Source organism: Polypterus senegalus, chromosome 10, assembly GCF_016835505.1.
Source record: "Polypterus senegalus isolate Bchr_013 chromosome 10, ASM1683550v1, whole genome shotgun sequence".
Lineage (NCBI taxonomy): Eukaryota > Metazoa > Chordata > Cladistia > Polypteriformes > Polypteridae > Polypterus > Polypterus senegalus.
Window position 1 is genome coordinate 15,536,916 of NC_053163.1, and position 21,122 is coordinate 15,558,037.

Below are 21,122 nucleotides of genomic sequence, written 5' to 3' on the forward strand. Positions count from 1 at the left end.
TAGATAGATAGATAGATAGATTTTAGTATAGTAGGCAGGATAAGATAGATAGATAATTTTAGTATAGTAGGCAGGATAACATTGTATGATAGATAGATAGATCAAAAGCTTTACACGGGCAGCGTTAGACAACCACTATATATACCAACGGTAGTGCTATTCTATATGTTATAAATAGGGTAACGCTACTGAAAGAAATACATTCGTTCTGTCAGCAGGGAGGGGATACGCTGCCTCCCTGTACTTTTTAAACTTTATTTTTTGGCCCAAATTTCCATGGACCCTTCTCAAAGTTTCTGGTGTAGCTTCTACGGACCGAACGTTTCATGTTACGTGACTGATGACACTTTAGGTCAATGGGAGTGTAGCCCGCAATGGACGGCCGTATTTCTCTGTGATGATTACTTGCTTGATCGTCACATCCCTATGAGGCAAAAAGATTGGGACGGGTGGTTTTATTCTGTTTAAACTAACTATTGAGAGGTTAGAGTTTATACAATTTACTCTAATTTGAGAAACACATTAATTCATATTTGTCATGAATTGGCACGGTAGAGCTGGCCCGGGAGGCAGCAATGAAGCTAGGAATGCACATGCGCCGCCCGATCTTGTGGTCGTTCATGTGAAAATGGTTAAAAAAAACATTCTGGACGGCATACAGGCTGTAATTGGCCATACCTCACATGCGTAAGTATCAAAACAGGGAGTGTAAGCAACTGGCAAGGTAAAATATTATAACTTACCTCTTTCTGCAAAATGCATTAGAGCCGCACAGAAGTATACTGCGATAAGAGCTTAATTGCAGCAGTGCTTCTTCTTTTATTACTTGTAATTACTAGACCTGTAGCATTTACTCACAATGAATGGGATGACATAAATATGCTAAGAGCTGATCAATGGACTGATAAGCAAGCTTGCACTTGACTACAATATACACAAGCAAGTGAGTTTTTTTAAGTATCCAATTAGACAGATAGATAGATAGATAGATAGATAGATAGATAGATAGATAGATAGATATTTAGTATAGTAGGCAAGATAGATAGATACTTTATTAATCCCAAGGGGAAATTCACATACTTCAGCAGCAGCATACTGATGAAAAACAATATTAAATTAAAGAGAAATAACAATGCAGGTAAAACAGACAATAACTTTGTATAATGTTAACGTTTACCCCCGGGGTGGAATTGAAGAGTCGCATAGTGTGGAGCAGGACGGTGACAGCAGTCTGTTGCTGAAGCTGCTTCTCTGTCTGGAGATGATCCTGTTTAGTGGATGCAGTGGATTCTCCATGATTGACTGGAGTCTGCTCAGCGCCCGTCGCTATGCCATGGATGTCAAACTGTCCAGCTCTGTGCCTACAATAGAGCCTGCCTTTCTCATCAGTTTGTCCACGCATGAGGCGTCTCTCTTCTTTATGCTGCCTCCCCAGCACACCACCGCCTAGAAGAGGGCACTCGCCTCAACCGTCTGGTAGAACATCTGCAGCATCTTATTGCAGATGTTGAAGGACACCAGCCTTCTAATGAAGTATAGTCGGCTCTGTCCTCTCTTGCACAGAACATCAGTATTGGCAGTCCAGTCCAATTTATCATCCAGCTGCACTCCCAGGTATTTATAGGTCCCACCCTCTGCACAGTCACCTCTGATGATCACAGGGTCCATGAGGAGCCTGGGCCTCCTAAAATCCACCATCAGCTCCTTGGTTTTGCTGGTGTTCAGGTGTAAATGGTTTGAGTCGCACCATTTAACAAAGTCTTTGATTAGGTTCCTGTACTCCTCCTCCTGCCCACTCCTGATGCAGCCCACGATAGCAGTGTCGTCGTCGAACTTTTGCACGTGACAGGACTCCGAGTTGTATTGGAAGTCCGATGTATGTTGGCTGAACAGGACCGGAGAAAGTATTATGTAAGTATTAGAAAGAATTATGTAATATAGGTTGCAATGTTCCTGTTTAAATTAAACAATTGTTTGATCTTTACTTCCCCATATGCATAGATGTATACTTATATTTTTTTTCATGATGGATTATTCAAAGTGTGGCATAGTGGCTAAGGCTTTGCATTAATAACCCTGACTTTATAGATTCAAATCCCACCGCTGACACTTGTGTGACTACGAGCAGGTCACTTCACCTGGCTGTGGTCCAATTGGGAAAAACATACAGAAGTGGAACTTATTGTACCTCAAATGCTGTAATTGGATTTTCTACCTATTATTATCTGTCTAACGACTGGGTGTGGGACGTCCCCCTTGGTACCTGGAGCACACATATCTTTGGAAACACAGCTGTTGCCCCTTTCTGCATATATTGCACACTTTTACTTTTATGAACAACGTTCACTTAATAGCATCAAAGTTTGACGGTGCCCCCCCGGGTTTACTTTTATTAACGCCGGCCATCCATTGTCATCATAGTCTGATGACTGGGGCATGTGGGGTCCTTCCTTAGTGTCCGGAGTATCCGTGCCTTAAGAAACATCCAAAATCATCCAAAATAAGTTAATAATAATTTGAGAATTCACTTTTCTTTATATGCAGTTTCACAAAAGCGTTGAACTACAGCATCCATGCAAAGCTTGGAATGCCACATGTTAAAGGAACCCAGAAGGACTTCATCCAGCGGCGTAGGGAAGCCCTCTTCCACTTGTCCTCGGAATGTTCTGGAGGCTTGTGTCGCAGCCTTTGTTTCCTTGATGTGCGTGTTTATGAGCCTGTGTGGGTTCAAGGTCGAGTCTCAGATGTCAAGCAGTTGTTGTGTCTGCCTTTGCCCGTTTGAAGACAATTTCAAAAGAAATGGTCATTTTTTTTTTTAATCCCCCCGCCACCCACCGCTTCTTCAAGGCATCAGGATACGTGTGATGCTTCACAAAAGGGTCCTGTTTCAAAAGGAAACCCTTTCAAGTTTACTTCATTGCGGCCAGGGACGTCTGGCATGTGCAGGCGCGACAAAGAAACCATTCCTCCCCAGCCCTGATTCAGCCACAAGCGACGTACAAGCTACGTTATTTTGTTCAGCAACAGACGTTTCTTTGTCTTCTGCGCTGCGTTTTTTGGCTTCGGAGCCCAGAAACAAACTGGAATGTCAATTTGTGATTGATTTTTTCAGCAATGCTGCTGTGAAGCCATGCTGGTGTAATATACAGCATTTGTCATGCCAGTACCTTTATGGTCTCTAAGCCCAACCTCCATGGATAAAGAGCCATAAAGGGGATTTCTACTTCTTCTTCTTCTTCTTCTTCTTTTCTCTTTCCCCCTCTTCAAGAGTGTCTCTGTTTCTCCATAAACAGCAACAGCTTTCTGCGGCCCCTTTGATTTACGAATGGAAGTTCTTTTTCTTTCTGGCAGGTCACACCTGACAGCTGCGCAGTTACGCCCACCTTTTACCATTCCTGCCCTGAACTGGGGGCTGTCCCAGGTGTGCTTAGTGATCCTGTCTTCTTCTGGCTACCAGCCCGCTAGGGAAAAGAAAAAGCCATTCAGCCTGCAGAGGGAATTATGTAATGGAGTGTGCTGAAGACAGAAACCTGAAATGATGAATTGTCTACTTGAGAGACCGAATGTGGGCTCTTACGTTCTGCCATCTGCGGCTTAGAATGCAGTGCCAGGTGAGCACTCTTTATATGCCACGATCAAAGCTTGTGTGCCAGTAGTAATGCTGCTATACTACAATATGATGGGCCTTCATGGTGTCGGTTGAAGTCCATTTGGAGCCCTAGGCCAGGTTGACACTTGTTGCCCTTCATTGTCCATAGTAGGTATTACGTATTATTAGACTTCAACCACCTGAGGGGTGAGAGGGTCCCTCGATGTCCAGAGCGCATGCCCCCTTTGATAGCACTGTATATACCGCAGACTTTAAGGAGTGTGCACCCTTTGGTTTTCAGAGTGTTAGCACTTTTACTCTCATAAATGGTTACCTACAGTACTCTGTATCATCAAAATTTGCTGAAAGGTGGGGTGCCCCCCTTGCATTTACTTTTATTAATGGTCCCCCCCCCATTATCATCATAGTTTGATGACTGAGTTTGGAGGTCCCGCTTGGTATCTGGAGAGCACTCACCTTCAGAAACACAAATGTTGCCCCTTTGTCCATCCACCGCAGACTTTAAGGAGTGTGCGCCCTTTGGTTTTCACAGCATTAGCACTTTAACTCTCATAAATGGTTAACTACTCTGTATTATCAGAGTTTGCCGAAGGGGGGGTGCCCCCCCTTGCATTTCCCCCTTGCATTTACTTTCATTAACGGCCCCCACCCATTATCATCATAGTTTGATGATTGAGTTTGGGGGGGTCCCGCTTGGTCTCTGGAGAGCACTCACCTTCTGAAACACAAATGTTACCCCCTTGTGCATATACCGCTGACTTTAAGGAGCGTACGCCCTTTGGTTTTTACAGTGTTAGCACTTAAACTCTCATAAATGGTTAACTACTCTGTATTATCAGAGTTTGCCGAAGGGGTGCCCCCTTGCATTTACTATCATTAACGGTCCCCACCCATTATCATCATAGTTTGATGACTGAGTTCAGGGGGGTCCCCCTTGGTATCTGGAGAGCACTCACCTTCAGAAACACAAATGTTGCCCCCTTGTCCATACACCATAGACTTTAAGGAGTGTGCGGTATGTGGAGCATGCACACTTCTACTTTTATGAAGGGCACCTACTTAATATCATCAAAGTTTGATGACTGGGGGGAGTGACCCCCTCAGGTTTACTTTCATTAATACTGCCCACCCATTATCATCATAGTTTGACGACTGGGGTCCTTGTTTTTTGGAGCAGATACACTTTCAGGAACTAAAGTGGTGCTCCTTTGTGTACACCACGGGTCAAAGAGGTAATACAATTGGGGAAATAATTATTTGATCCCCTCCTGAATGTGTAAGTTTGCTCACTTACTAAGAAATGACCAGTCTCTGATTTTTATGGTAGTTTCATTTTAATGGAGAGAGACAGAATATTAACCAAAAAACCACATTACATAAAAGTTATAAATTGATTTGCATGTCGTAGAGTGAAATAAATATTTAATCTCCTACAAGCCAGCCAGAATTCTGGTTCCCACAGATTGGCAATTACAATCAATCAATCAGTCTATCAATTACAGATACTTCTGATTTCAACTCCCTATGTCTATAAAGCCCACCTGTCCACAGAATCAGTCTCTTCTATCCCACCCTCCCCACCACCATGAGCAACACCAAAGAGCTGTCAGAGAACATCAGGGATTATTATCATACTTCTCTGACCCATGACATCAGTATTGAGAGCACGCTCCCCTTAACTTTCATGAATGGTTCACCTCAGGTGACAGCTCCCTGTGTCGCCTAATACATTGACCAGCTCTGGGCCTTCATTTGTCATAAATGAGCTGAGGCACAAAGAGACTAAATTTGCAGTGGCAAGGAAAAGACAATATGTGACCCCTTTGGAATCACCTGGTATTCTGCATTAATTGATCATAAAATGTGGTCTGACCTTCATGTAAATCACAAGTATAGACACACACACAATGTCTTCTTCTATCGTGGGTTGATGTGGCTGATCAACCTTCTGCATACATCTCAGTCCTGCACCTCTGCCCCAGTCAGACCCCTTTGTTTCAAGTCTTCTTTTGCTTATTCCATCCACCCCCAGTTCGAAGGCCCTCACTTTGTCTTTCCCTATTCTTCCATTCCTATCACTCTTTTGCCCACATTGTCTCTCCTCATCACATGTCTGTACCCCTCAATCCAATCTTAGACGTCTCTCCCACTTTTGTTGTACCTGCAATTGTCTCATTTCTTATTCTGTTCTTTTTTGTAACTCCACGTATCCATTTCCACATTTTCATTTCTGCCACATCTAACTTCTTCTCCTGCTGTGCTCCCTTTACTGCCCATGTCTCAGCACCATACATCCTTGCTGGTCTTACCACTTGTCTTAAAAACCTGACCTCTGATCTTTACATTAATTCTTCAAAAACACGACACCCCTCATACCTTCTTCCAATTGTTCCATCCACATGAACTCTGTGAGTTATCTCAGCATCTAATTGTCCATCTTGGGCTACCACTGATCCCAGATGTTTAAACTTCTCCACTCTTTTCAATAGTTCCATCTGCAGGCTAACTTCTGAATTCTGATCATCATGGATTCTGTCTTCTTCCGATTTATCTTCCATCCTCTATCTTATATCTTATACGCTGTCAAAGATGAGACACAAGAGTCACAAACAGGTTTGGGGTAGCCACCCGTATCATTTTTCCATGCTGGAAAAGTGACAATTAAAGAGTACTTAAGTGTACAGATTCGAGTCCAAAACAGAACTGACTTGATGAGGCAAAGATGATGGTTTCAAGGGAGAGTAGAGGAAGTGAGGTCATCTGGGCCTGAAATGGAAGTGAGGTCATCCAGGCCGGAAATGGAAATGAGGTCATCTGGGTCCAGAAATGGAAGTGAGGTCATCAGGGCTGAAAATGGAAATGAGGTCATTGGGGCCCAGAAACGGAAGTGAGGTCATCTGGACATGGAATGGAAGTGAGGTCATCCAGGCCGGAAATGGAAATGAGGTCATCTGGGTCCTGAAATGGAAGTGAGGTCATCAGGGCCAGAAATGGAAATGAGGTCATCAGGGCCGGAACCAGAAAGTAAGGTCATCGGGGCCCAGAAACAGAAGTGAGGTCATCAGGGCCGGTACCGGAAGTGATGTCATCAGGGCCTGAACCCAAAGTGAGGTCATCCGGGCCTGAAAACCAGAAGTGAAGTCATCAGGGCGGGAAACGGAGGTGAGGTCACCAGGCCCGGAAACAAAATGAATGTCGGGAGCAGGCAGAATTTCTTGCAATCAGTCTGCAGTGGAAAGAGAGAAAGGATCAGTACACTCCACTACGACCTGGTCTGCCGTGGAATTACCCTCATTCAGGCCCTTTAGATGCCTCCCATGTGCACGTGTCTGACAATGTTTACACTAATAACACACAATTATATTTTTTTATGTTTTTGATGATCACATCTATCTAACTTCCACAGTGTTCAGTGGAAAAAAGTAAGGGAACCCTTACTTGAATTTAATGACTGATAGAACCTCAACTGGCAGCGATACCCTCAAACAAGCAGATGAGACTTGCTCAATGTTCAGGAGGAATTTTGGACCATTCTTCAGAACTGCTTCATCTCAGCTTATGCTCTTAGGATGTCTGATGTGAATGGCTCTCTTGAGGTCTTGTTTGGGTTAAGGCCTGAGCTCTGACTGGGCCACTCTTTTCTTCAGGCCGCACTGTAATAGATTTACTTCAATGTTTGGGGTCATTGTCCTGCTGCATCACCCAACTTCTACCGAGCTTCATCCAACTTCTACCACTGGTTGGTTGCAGGTTCCTGTTCTTTACTGTACATTGGTAGTCAGTTGCGGTAGGTTGTGGTGGGTGGCCTAAGCAATCAGCATTGCTACACAATTTATTTCCATTTTCAGCTCCTCAGTTAACCAAAATGAATCCCACCCATCCCCATCATCTTCACCAAGGGACCCCCTCATGATCCGATCAGAGAGAGAGAGAGCTGGGGAGCATGCGCTGATTTTATAGCGTGTTGCCGAACCCACACCATGACGAACCGATTGCAGATCTGATGATAGTACACGAAATAGCAAGTGTTAAGACACTTGCATGTGAAAAAGTGGGTCGTGACATCAAAAAGGTTGAGAAACGGCGTTTTTTGAGCTATGACTTAAGATTTTCTCATTCGTCTTGAGTTTAATTTAAATCAAGAAAGTTTTTCACATTATGCTGCAACGCCATCTTTGTTTCCTTTGGCATCCTGTTTTGGGTTTTGGCATTTCCCGTTGTTATAGCAATCCACTCACAATGCCGAGGTAAATGTGTGTGTGCCACCTGTGATGTCATTGGAGAATCGGTTTAAAGGTTGCTCTAAAGATCTCCATAGTATCTGCCTGAAGATAATGGCCGAATGTACACACTCCACAAGGACAGGGACCGAGTTCAATATTCACACACAGGACTCCTTATCAATCAGGCAAAAGCACTAAACACTGTGCCAGCCCCCCTGCCCCAGTTTATGCTTAATGTAATAAAAAGGCACGTGTACCAGCCCTGACCTGACCCCATGTCGGGCAGCCTTGTCATAATGCTCTCTTTTGTCATAACCAGTCACTGTGTGTCAGTCTCGTTCCGCTGAGCACGATGGCATGTTTTTCTGCAAGCCAAGAGGATGACGTGACAGTCCTGGTATGCTTCTGTGTCTTTCTAATGAAGATGGATTGGGACGGCTCCAGGATCATATCAGGTGAACGCCTTTTACGTCTACTTTTTATATCAACTTTTTATATTGTTGCACTTCAAGTTGAACTCTGTCCCAAAGACCCTAAAATATTGGTTATGGGAGCAAATCGTGAATACAGTGCTGGTAAAGTGGCTGTCTCGGTGGCAGACAGGTCATGCAGCCATGATGTTGTGAGATAACATCTACTCAGCAAAACCTCTGGTGTTAAATGAGCTCTTAGAGCATCAAAGTAACACTTTGAAGTTTATATATGGGACCTGTATGTGAACTCTTAATGGAGATTTGGCTGTGTAGTGGACCCCAGTGCCTTTCCGCAAAGGATTACTTCATGATTTAGACATAACTGTGTAACTTGGCCAAAATGTGAAATCATCGCCGTCAGCAGAGGCACTCGTGTGGGAAAAACTAGAAGCTCAAGTTGAAAAACATCATCGCCGGTCAAGAGGTGGCAATGTGGTTACACAGATTTAGTTTCTAAAGGCTCTGGCCATGCCTGACCTGTAATGTATTATATTATATTATATTATATTATATTATCCATCTATCCATTTTCTATACCCACTTATCCTTAGCAGGGTCCCGAGGAACAATCCCTGGGCAGGGCGCCAGTCCACTACAGTCTGAACAGACACACACACACACACTGGGAGCCAATTTAACAATGTCAGTCCACCTGACCTACATGTCTCTGGACTGTGGACAAGGAAGGTAACCCAGAGGAACACTGGGAGAACATGCAAACTCCTCACAGGGAGCATTCAGGGCTCAATCCACACTCTCTTTATTGCAAGGCAGCAGCACTACAATTTTATTATATTTCTAGGCACAAGCTATAGATTGCATTTAAATATATTGTATATATCTGACATCTCTCTTCCCATGTTTACCTTCAGCACCTTTCATTTGTATTCTCATGTGTCTGAACTTCTTTTAGGCTTCCCTTAACTTAAAGCCTGACTTCTCAGACTCTGTCATTTTGAGGTGCCTTGGGAGGCAGTGGGCAGCATTCAGCAGAAGAGAGAAGAAGGAATTGTATTGATTTATTTTCATTCTGTGGCTTATTACTGGAGATAGGCTTGTGTTTAAAGGTGCTTAAGTGAATAAATGCCCTTTATTTTATTCATATAATGGTGCCTTTAAACTTCCCATCTTTGAAGGCGACTTTTAGTGAGCTTCCTACACCTTCACTCCTCCTCATGTGGCAGTGTTTGACAACTTTCTCTTTTGATCACATCACCACAGCCCTGCTGACACCCAGACTATATTATATTATATTATATTATATTATATTATATTATATTATATTATATTATATTATATTATATTATATTGGTGCAGTGGTAGTGCTGCTGCCTTGCAGTTAGGAGACCCAGGTTCTCTTCCTGGGTCATCCCTGCGTGGAGTTTGCATGTTCTCCCCGTGTCTGCGTGGGTTTCCTCCGGGTGCTCCAGTTTCCTCCCACAGTCCAAAGACATGCAGGTTAGGTGCATTGGCGATTCTAAAATGTCCCTAGTGTGTGCCCTGCGGTGGGCTGGCACCCTGCTTGGGGTTTGTTTCCCGCCTTGCACCCTGTGTTGACTGGGATTGGCTCCAGCAGACCCCCATGACCCTGTAGTTAGGATATAGCGGGTTGGATAATAGATGGATGGATATTAGCTCTGGTACCCTTCTAAGACAGGTCAACAGCTACATAATCAATGAAGACCACAGCATTAATTCTCACAGTGCACCTTCTGTTGGAATGCATTTTGTAATGCATGTAATCATAAAATGTATTGGATTTGTCATTCCAACCGAATGTTGCATCATAAACTTTTGCAAATGCTATGTGTTTCTGTTATATATCATTCGGTATGGGGTTCATAATAACAGTGTTAATGTTTGTGATGAGCCATCTGTTGGAATGACAGACAAATGGGAAACAGACAATAAACATACTTATATTATCCATACATCCATTATTCAACCCGCTATATCCTAACTACAGGGTTATGGGGGTCTTCTGGAGCCAATCCCAGCCATCATAGGGCACAAGGCAGGAAACAAACCCCGGGCAGGGTGCCAGCCCACCACAGTACTTATATTATATTAAATTATATTATATTAGTCATTTTACCAGCCTTATGCTAAATTCATTTACATTCATTTTTTCCTGTAACAGCAACACTCAATACTCCAGAATGACAAACAGGATTTTTAACATTGCAAATTATTAAAAACAAACAAACAAACAAAAAAAAAACAAACTGAAACCTCACATTGGCTCAAGTATTCAGACCCCTTGCTGTGACACTTGAAATCTGCCTCAGATGCATCTCATTCGATTGATCGTCACTCAGATGTTTTTACCTATTCTTTGGTATCCACCTTTGGTCAACTCAGTTTATTAGACATGATTAGGAAAGACACACACCTTTCTATAGAAGGTCCCACAGTTCTGTAAAAAACAAGCCATGGGGTTGAAGGGATTGCCTACACGTCTCACAGACAGGATTGTGTCAAGGCACATATCTGTGGAAGGCTACAAAAAAATCCTTGCAGCACTGAAGATTTTCCAGAGCCCGAAGGCCTTCATAATCTTTATTGAAAGAAATTTGGAGCAACTCTTCCTGCAGGTAGCCTCTGAGCCAAACCATTTCTCTTACTTAAGAGTGGTGATCAAGTACCTTGATGGTTACTCTGGCTGAGCTCCACAGAACCTGTGGGGAGATGGGAGAAACTTCCAGAAGGACAACCATCACTACACCATTCCACCGATCTGGGTTGTATGACAGACTTGCCAGACAGAAGTCTTTGTTCAGTTAAAAAAAAAAACACACATGGAAGCAGCTAAAGGACTCTCTGGTCTGATTAAACCAAGACTGGCATCATGTTCAGAGAAAACCAGGCATTGCTCATCACTTGTGTAACAGCAAACGGTGAAGTTAGGTGGTAGCAGCATGTGTGACTGGGACACTAGACAGGATTGAGGGAAAGCTGAAAGGAGCAAAGTATAGAGATCTCCTTAATGAAATGAGGCAATCCCAGCCAACACAGGGCGGAATCCAGTAAACAATCCCCGGGCAAAGTGCCAGCCCACATCAGGGCACAAACACACACACACACCAAGCACACACTAGGGACAATTTAGAATCGCCAATGCACCTAGCCTGGATGTCTTTGGACTGTGGGAGAGAACCAGAGCACCCGGAGGAAACCCACGCAGACATGGGGAGAACATGCAAACTCCACCCAGGGAGGACCCAGGAAGCGAACCCAGGTCTCCTAACTGGGAGGCAGCAGCACTACCCATTGTGCCACCGTGCCCCCCTTATTTGCCATATGTTTCATTTATTTTTAAAATATTTCTTCACATATTAAAATTTTGTTTTTGACACAGTCTAGCTTAGTTAGAGAGAATGCCCAGCTAGTTCCTTTTCCTAGAGAAACACTTATGTGTCATTTTTGGGACATTTACAATATACAGTGGAACCTCTAGATACGATCACCTCTGTATACGAGAAATTCAAGATAAGAGGAAAGTATGAGCGAAAAATTCGGCTCTAAATACGAGCATTGGCTCGCGTAACGAACCACGAGCCAGGCTGTGGTTATGCGTGACGCGTTTCCCAATCTGCCTTGACTCGGGGATTCACCCAAGCTGACGCTGCCAGCCCGTCAGCTCACTCAGTGTTCCTTGTTCTCCCGTAGCGCGAGAATCCACGCGTTTGTGCGCTTGTGATTTCATTGTATCGCTGTAGCAGTTCGCTGTATAAGCGTATCCAAAAATATCGCGGAAATGCAGACGGAGAATAGGAGACGATTGCCCGAGAGAGAGAGTGAGGCACGCGAGAGAGAGACTCGTGCGCGAGCGAGCGAGAGAGATAAGGAGAGAGAGACGCGCACTAGAGAGAAGAGCCATCAGCTCAGTTATAATCACATGACGCTCAGCAGACAAAGTGTATCCATACTACTTGTATTGCAAGACATCGCTCGTTTTATCAAGTCAAAATTAATTAAAAAATTTAGCTTGTCTTGCAAAACACTCGTAAACCAAGTTACTTGCAAACCGAGGTTCCACATGTATATATTATTCATCAGTGTTATTTGTTAGGAATATTTATTTTAATGTCGATATTTTTGGGGGTGTGGAACGAATTAACTGGATTTCCATTATTTTCAATGGGGAAGTTTATTCTAGATACGAGAAATCCGCTATTCAAGCTCAGTGCTGAAATGAATTAAACTCGTATCTCGAGGTTACACTGTAGTTTGAAATTCAGAAACCAAAACTCCTTTTAGGCCCATGTCGTCTGATGCCAGCCAGTTGTGTTTTGGGTCAGGCTGCCTGGGCTAAGGTGTACTTCTAGACAGGTTAGAGAAGACCCTGACCTGATCTATGGGTCTTCAATGAGGCTTCACTCCTTTTTGCTTTTTTACTTTCTCGTTTACATCTGAAAATTTGACTTTGAGATTTTGACGAATCTCGATGTTTTACACCTCCCTGAGTCCGATTTACTTTCTTGTTTGGAAAGAATTTCAATCATCTAAAGATTCAAGGTGGAGATTTTGATGAATCACAACATTTTAGATCTCCCTGAGTCCGATTTACTTTCTTGTAGGGAAAGTATTGTAATAGTCCAAAAATTTAATTTCGAGATTTTGATGAATCTCGACATTTTAGATCTCCCGTTTTTGGAATCAAGTCTGTGTATGTTAACCAAATTTTACATATATATATATTAGGTACAAAACGTAGATTTCTATCAACTTTTTGGGCTATTTCCGTTAACTGAAGTGGTACTTTACCTTTTATTCATGCAACTGCACACATTATAATAATTATTTAATATATCATTAATTTGATTTGATTTGTTGTTGATGGTTCTTTAACGTACATACTATAAACATATAATCACTGTCTTGCAGTTTACTCCTCAAATATCCATCTCCATATCTGAGTATACCAGAAAGTCTATGGGAGACCACTCCGAATTTATTTTTTTTGTCCACTCATTCATAACAAGTTCTGGACAGGAGAGAGGGTACCCATTTCAGGGCTCATTCATGGACTGAATCACACAGGGCCAGTATTGAATCGTACATCGGCAGAATATGCAATCTTTACACTGACAACAATGGACGCTATGTTTCTTAGAATCCTCTTCAAAATCAAATCCGCAGGAAATGCGATTATTAAAAACTCTGCTTTTTGCATATTGTTTTATTTCTATTCAAATGTTTAATTAAATACAATTGAGTCTCAGACTGGGCTTGGACACTTGCAGCACAGGCAGCACGGATATTATGTCAAATGCCGTATCGACTGCGGTGCCCATATAACATCTGGGGGATATCCTGTTCTACAGTTTAATAGAGCTAAGCAAATAATTAGAATAATAATAACGACAATGCATAAGAGGAAAAGAATGGCTAAGCACACATATGGTTCTGTGCTTAAGGACCAAAGAGGAAGAAGCTCTTTCAGCTTGAAGTGAAGCACCTGAGTGCCAGCGGATGTTGCTAAAGTACATTTTGGCATGTTCTCTTCTAAGCTAAGAACATTTTGTATAATTTTCATTTTCTCTTTTTTAACAGAGTAATTAGATATGTCCCATTAATTGTTGTTCTGCCTCATGAAAGCAGATGTGCACTGCACTCTGTTTAAGGACACAACTAGCATCCAGAGAAAATCTGCCATGACAATTACTAACTAATTCCATCTTCATTTAAATTTTTCCATGAAGTAAATGAAATGGTATATATATATATATATATATATATATATACACATCCATCCATTATCCAACCCACTATATCCTAACTACAGGGTCACGGGGGTCTTCTGTAGCCAATCACAGCCAATACAGGGCGCAAGGCAGGAAACAAACCCCGGGCAGGGCACCAGCCCACTGCAGGGCGCACACACACACCAAGCACACACTAGGGACAACTTTGGATCGGCAATGCACCTAACCTGCATGCCTTTGGACTGTGGGAGGAAACCCATGCACACACGAGAAGCAAACCTGGGTCTCCTCATCTCCTCACTGTGAGGCAGCAGCGCTACCACCATGCCGCCCTCTATATATATATATATATATATATATATATAGTGGCGAGTCGCTGGGGCTGCGACCTGGCCGGGACACCTGGAAAGAGCAGGAGGTGGTATGTATGTCCTCCGGGCCAATGACGGGGCAACCGCCCTGGATCAGAGGAGGACCACGGGAGAAGAACAAGGAGGCTCACGCCTATTGGGACCCATGGCCATCGCCAGGTGGCACCCTGACTCTCAGAGGGCCCGGGACTGATTTACTTCCGCCACACCCGGGAAGACGGAGGAGGATCCATTCAGGGACTCCCGGAATACTTCCGAGTGCTCTACTTACACTTTCGCCACACCAGGAAGTGTTGTCAGAGGGAGCACCTGGAGCACATCTGGGTGAGAATAAGAGGGCCCGCCGTTCTGCAGTCTGGGAGCTAGAGTCGGGAGTGGGAGCGGGTCAAGGCTCCTGTGGAGAGAGGAAGGACAGAGAGAGAAGCCCAAAGCAGTGGTGTTTGGTGTGAGGAGCACAGTGTGTTGTGCTTGAATGTGTTGTGATGAAGGAGAAAATAAACATGCTTTTTATAAAAATGCGGTGTCTGTCTGATGGTGTTCGGGCATGTCTCACAATATATATATATATATTTTGTGCTTTACTGTTTTAAAGCAAATGTTCACAGAATGCAATGTGTAGCGACGCCTGTATAGAAAATGCATACTGTTTTGTGAATTAAGTGCATTGTTTCATGCTGTCTGAGGATATATATTTTTTTCACATTATACAATTTCTTGCATTAGGAATTTGTTAGTTTTCGCATACCCCTTGGGGTCAGAGTGTAGGGTCAGCCATTGGACAGTGCCCCTGGAGCAATTGCAGGTTAAGGGCCTTGCTCAAGGACCCAGCAGAGTAAGATCTCTTTTGGCAGTGACGGGGAACAGGTTGAGGGAGGAGGATGGTGGAGTTGGGATTTGGTGTTGGAAATGGGCAGCAAAAGTTCACCTTTCCTCAGATGGCACTGCAGTCGACACTCCCCTTTAAATTGTTTAATGGTTCCCACTGCCATTGGGCTGAATGTCCACCTCTTGTCTCAATGATTTGATATTTTCTGGTGTTCTTATGGTTTCAGGTACTTCACACTACCAGCAGATTGAACTTTATCCATGCCCTTTATAAGGGTCAGAGGGGAAGGAATTCTGCTTTGCCAAGGCACCTCAGTTACAGATTTCAAATCAAAGTATGCCTGAACGGTGAATACGTGATGAAGTATCGACTATGGGCACTGAAACTGCTATCAGTATCTTAAATATAAACGTCTATGTGTGGAAGCGTCTGCCTGTCCATCAAGCCTGGAAGTGCGAGGCTACAGCATGAAGCTCAAAGAGCCCTGCGAGGCGGCTCCATGTTAACAAAGAAGAAAGAAATACAAGGATGCAGTATGAAGCTGAAAGAAAGCGACTCTGTCACCAAAGTGAAACCGTCGAGGAAAGACAAACTCGCTTAGCCGCCGATACACAAGCGAGGTGAACACATCGGCAAAACGAAACCTCAGAGGAGAGAGAAACTCACTTAGCCGCTGATAGATAAGGGGTGTCGAGCACATTGGCAAAACGAAATGGCTGACTCTGCATTTCAATTCTTTTTTCTGACGATTTCAATAGTTTCTAGGAGCCCTTATGAGTAGGATTTAGGAGTCATAGTGGACTCTAAGCTATTGACTTCCCGACAGTGTTCAGAAGCCATTAAGAAGACTAACAGAATGTCGGGTTGTGTAGCGCCCTGGTGTGTGGAGTGCAGGTCCAGGGAGGTTCTGCTCAGGCTTTGTGGTGCTCTGGTGGGGCGGTTTTGGTCTCCGAGCTGCAGGGGGGACATGGCGGCACTGGAGAGGGTCCGGAGGGAAGGGGCTGGGTTGGTTCCAGGGCTGCAGGGGATGGGTTGTGAGGAAAAATTGAAGGAGCTGAGCCTGTTCAGTTTTGGCAAGGGGAGATTAAAAGGTGACCTGACTGAAGTGTTTAAGATTGTCAAGGGAATCAGTCCAGTGGATCGAGACGGTGACTTTGGAATGGGTTCCTCGGGAGCACGTGGACACAGTTGGAGACTTGTGGACGGTGGATTTTACACAGACATTGGGAAGTTTTTCTTTGCATAGAGAACGATAGATACTTGGAATAAGCGACCATGTAGTGTGGTTTTATTGAGAAGAAATAAGTGGCAAGCTTTGTTGGACTGAATGGCCTGTTCTGGTCCAGATTGTTCTAATGTTCTAAACAGCACGGGCTTACACAGCTAATGTAACATACGAGGTGAGACACAAAAATAACCAGATTGGTAAAAAAATATATATTTATTGATGAATTACAGCATTTTAAACATTGCCACCTTCTCTATAGTCCCCCTCCCGATCTTTACACCGCTCCAGACGTATCTTCCATTGATTGAAACAGCACGGAAAGTCTTCTCGCTTGAGGCTCTTCAACAGGCTTGCCGTTTCTGTCTTCACTTCATCCATTGAAGCAAAATGTGTTCCCTTCATGTCACTTTTGATTTTCGGGAACAAGTAAAAAATCACAAGGAGCTAAATCGAGCGAATAGCAAGGATGATCGAGAACAGGAATGTTTTTGTCTGTCAAAACCTGCTTTACGGAAAAAGAGAAAATTCACGAGAAATTTGATGTTTATTCGCGGTTTGATTTTTTCACCCAACATTATCGCGGCAACTCGTGTAAGTGATTGTTGTGCAAATACTGACTGAGCTCTCCACAGGATATATACCTAGCCAGTTTGAGATGGTGTGTAGAGGGGAATATAGTTCCATGTTTCACAAATCCGGCCGACCTCCAGACGGTTTTCCAGGAAAGCCCCAAGCCCAGTCCGGTTATTTTTGTCTCACCTCTTATACATCCTCTTTCTATTCACTTGCCCTTCGTAACACTCCGAAAATCATCACATGTTGGTGCCCCATCAGTTCATTTCATTTGGACATTTCAGACTTTCACCTCAGTTCCCTCACCTCACAATCTCATCTGTCATTCCCTCTTTTTGCCCCATTTCTTATGCAAGTCTTTGCCTGTCAGTCATCTCAGTTTGACTGTTTCACTGGCTGTGACAGGTAAGGTGGTGACAGGGGGGGATAATTTTTTATATTTCTATGCTGTAGAAACAAAAGCTCTCTGCGATGAGTTAGCGGTGTTGTTTTACATGCTAAATAGAGGACAGGCTACTCCCAGTCCTATAAAGGATGATGGGAATTGTAGTCCCTCTGTGGTACACTGTATGTGCTTGGTGGTTGGTGAGTGTCTCATTTTTGCTGTTGCTTATTCGCTAGATTTACTGGCTTTTTGATATCCTGCTGTTCTATTTATGATTTACAATTTCTGGATCACGTGTTGGGTCTTGGTTTGTCTTGCATTGCCTTCAAACTCCTTTTTCCTCTTGTGCTCTGTGGAGCTTTATTTTCTTTACAGTGCAATTGTGTACGATGAATCTTTTACTGTTTTCATCTGTTAGTTAAGGATTCCTAGCTGGACATTTTTTGATATATTGTGAGATACACAAATACATTTTTAAACTTTGATTTGGAAGTAAATATTTTGGCGTGACGCCAGTCTTGGTTGATCTCAGGCTGCCATTCTGTTCTCCACTTTCTGGGCAGACCAGTGGAGATTCCGGCCTGCATTCCTAACCATTTTAGAAATCTCACACCACTTTTAGCATTTGCATGTTTGGGACACAACACTAAAGCCCTATTCGGAAGGGATGAGGTTTTGCATGAGGAAGAGGTAAAGTCATTTGTACTGGGAAGACTTCTGTCATTTTAGTCCCATCCGAATTGCTCACGTCAGTAAATTTTCAAGGAATGCACGTTCACGTCTTCTATTAAAAATAACCCCAGGTTCCATGTGATATGCACAATTTATATGGAAAAGATGATACGTGCAAGATTGTCCCCCCTAGAGGTGCAAACACACATATTGTTCTTATAAATAAGGGTTACTAATGTGGTTGGAACTGACAGTATGCATTAACTATGGGGAAAGGGGAAATGCCGGTACAGACTACAACTTCAAACACTGACTTTATACCATCTCATGGTGTAAAGCTAACCCTGTCCGAATACAGCCCTAAAAATTATAGAGGTCCCACTGGTAATTATTACTTTACCCCACCACGGATCCATATAGGGTTTTAGAAGCTTATGGAAAAGCAAACACATTTTCTCAATGCTTCAATATTTACCAGTCAAGGTAGCAACTCCTGTTGAAACAACTAGAGTTAGTTCACCCCAAACCTGTCGTGAGAAGGGATCAGAATGTCTAGTCAGCAGACCTCAGCATGGAACCAGCTACAAATTCCAGTGTGCCAGGGTCACTTTTGCTGCAAGCGTTCCAGGTAGATTTCTAACAGATCTCATCATGAACTTGGCTATGGGTCAAGTTTGGAAAGCTGTCTAGGTAGATTGCCAGAAGACCTTAAAATGGACATGGCCATGGGTCATGTGTGGAAAGCAGTCTTGGTAGATTGCCAGATGACCTTATCATGGACATGACTATGGGTCCAGTATACCAGTGTCTCTTTTGGGGAAAGCTGTCTTGGTAGATTGCCAGAAGACCTCATCATGGACACGGCCAAGGGTCAGGTTTGGAAAGCTGTCTATGTAGATTGCCAGAAGGCATTATCTTGGACATGGCCAAGGGTCAGGTGTGGAAAACTGTCTATGTAGATTGCCAGAAGGCATTATCTTGGACATGGCCAAGGGTCAGGTGTGGAAAGCTGTCTTGGTAGATTGCCAAATGACCTTACTTATCATGGACATAGCTATGGGTCTAGTACACCAGTGTCTCTTCTGGGGAAAGCTGTCTAGGTAGATTGTCAGAAGACCTTATCATGGACATGGCCAAGGGTCAGGTGTGGAAAGCTATCTTGGTAGATTATCAGATGACCTGATGACCTTATCATGGACAAGACTATGTGTCCAGTGCACCACTGTCTCTTTTTTTTTTTGAAAGCTGTCTTGGTAGATTGTCAGAAGAACTTATCCTGGACATGGTCAAGGGTCAGGTGTGGAAAGCTGTCTAGGTAGATTGCCAGATGACCTTATCATGGACATGGCTGTGTGTCCAGTACACCAGTGTCTCTTGGGGAAAGCTGTCTAGGTAGATTGCCAGGGAGCTTCTAAGTTCTGAGTCTTGACAATGATGTCAGTGACTTGGCATCGGTGCTAGCCTTGGGAAGTATTCTGCTTCTTGTCTTGTGTATGCCCTACACTGAAACACAATGAAAGGCCGTGCTGTTCAGATAAATGACTCTTTTGAATATAAAAAAAAAAAAAAGTGCCCGCTTTGTCAGCCTAAAAATATTTCTGCCACTACATGACCTTTCATGTCTTCAGACCTTTGCTAGCTAGAAGTGAGTAGATGTATCAATCAGTGCTGGAGCTCAACTTTTTTTTATACTCAGTTGCAGTTTTTGTGTTTTTCTTTATTTTAACTTTATTTAAGATAAATAAATTAATAAATAACATAAGCCAAAATCTTCTTGTAGGCGCCTCTCCCTGCCTCAGCTGAAAAGATCCCCGGCTCGGCTGGGTGTGTCAGCACAATTAAGAGAATGGCCTATTGTTGTAGAGTGATACGATGGTGGGGAGGGCCTGACATTTAAACAATTTAATCATACACACATTTTAATGGTCTCAGACAGCAGTGGTGCAAAGGTCTAACCGGGGGAATAACTGGCATGGAGCACCAATCTGGGAAAATGATGGAAAAAGTGAATCGAGGAATGAAAGAATAGAGGCCTCACAGTTGCAAAAAAGATGGGCTATTCAAAGGGCAGATTCATTGTCTCCAAAGCCGCTTTGCTTGCTAAATCTTGCCAACTCCTCAGAACTGCAGCATGGGACCCAATGACCAGTTACCAGAGGCATTGTGGGTTTTGGGTAACACATCATAATAACTTTCGTTAATAAGTCTTTAAGAAATGTGTCATGCTTAACAGATGATTAGTTCATGCGCATTGAAATAGTTAGAAATGTCATCAGATGTAATTCAGATTTTGTTAACACTTTACAGTAGCATGTATTACATTTAGACACTTTTATCCAAAGTAAACTATAAAAGGGGTCAACATAATTAAGTACAGGTCAATATGAGGGGCCTGTTTGCGAACAGCTGCTTACAGGACAAGGTTACAAAATTGACCATCAGGAATGAAGAGTTCAGTGCAAAACACAAGTGAGTTACAATTCCGACATTATAAAAGCCTTTCAGAGCCATTATCAAATAGAAATTCACCAGACATTGGGGTCTTCAAATGCTTTAAGGGAGTCTGAATTTCAATGACAGGTGGGCAGCTCATTCCACTAACAAGGAGCTACATATGAAAAGAATTGGGATTGAGATTTGATCATCAGACGCCATTCATCCACACACTTGAATGGTCAAGAATTAGGAAGGTACCTTGCAAGTGTCTCTATAGGTGCTGACCCACTCACTACTCTGTAGAGCATCAAGGATTCAAACTTAACAAGCACTGCTACAGGGAGCCATTGTAGTGGTCTGAAAAGAGGACTGACATGTGCCCACCTCAGCTGGTTTGGACAACAGGTGTGACATTGCATTTTGAATCAACTGCCTGGTAACACATGCTGGTACTCCTGCCAACAGAGAGTTACAGTAGTGCAGACGTAACAAGATCAAAGCCTGGACCAACAGGTGTGAGGCACATTCTGTCTGATATGATCTGATCTTGCGGATGTTGTACAGTGTGAGTCTGTAAGACAGAGAGACCCCTGAAATATGGTCAGAGAAAGACAAGT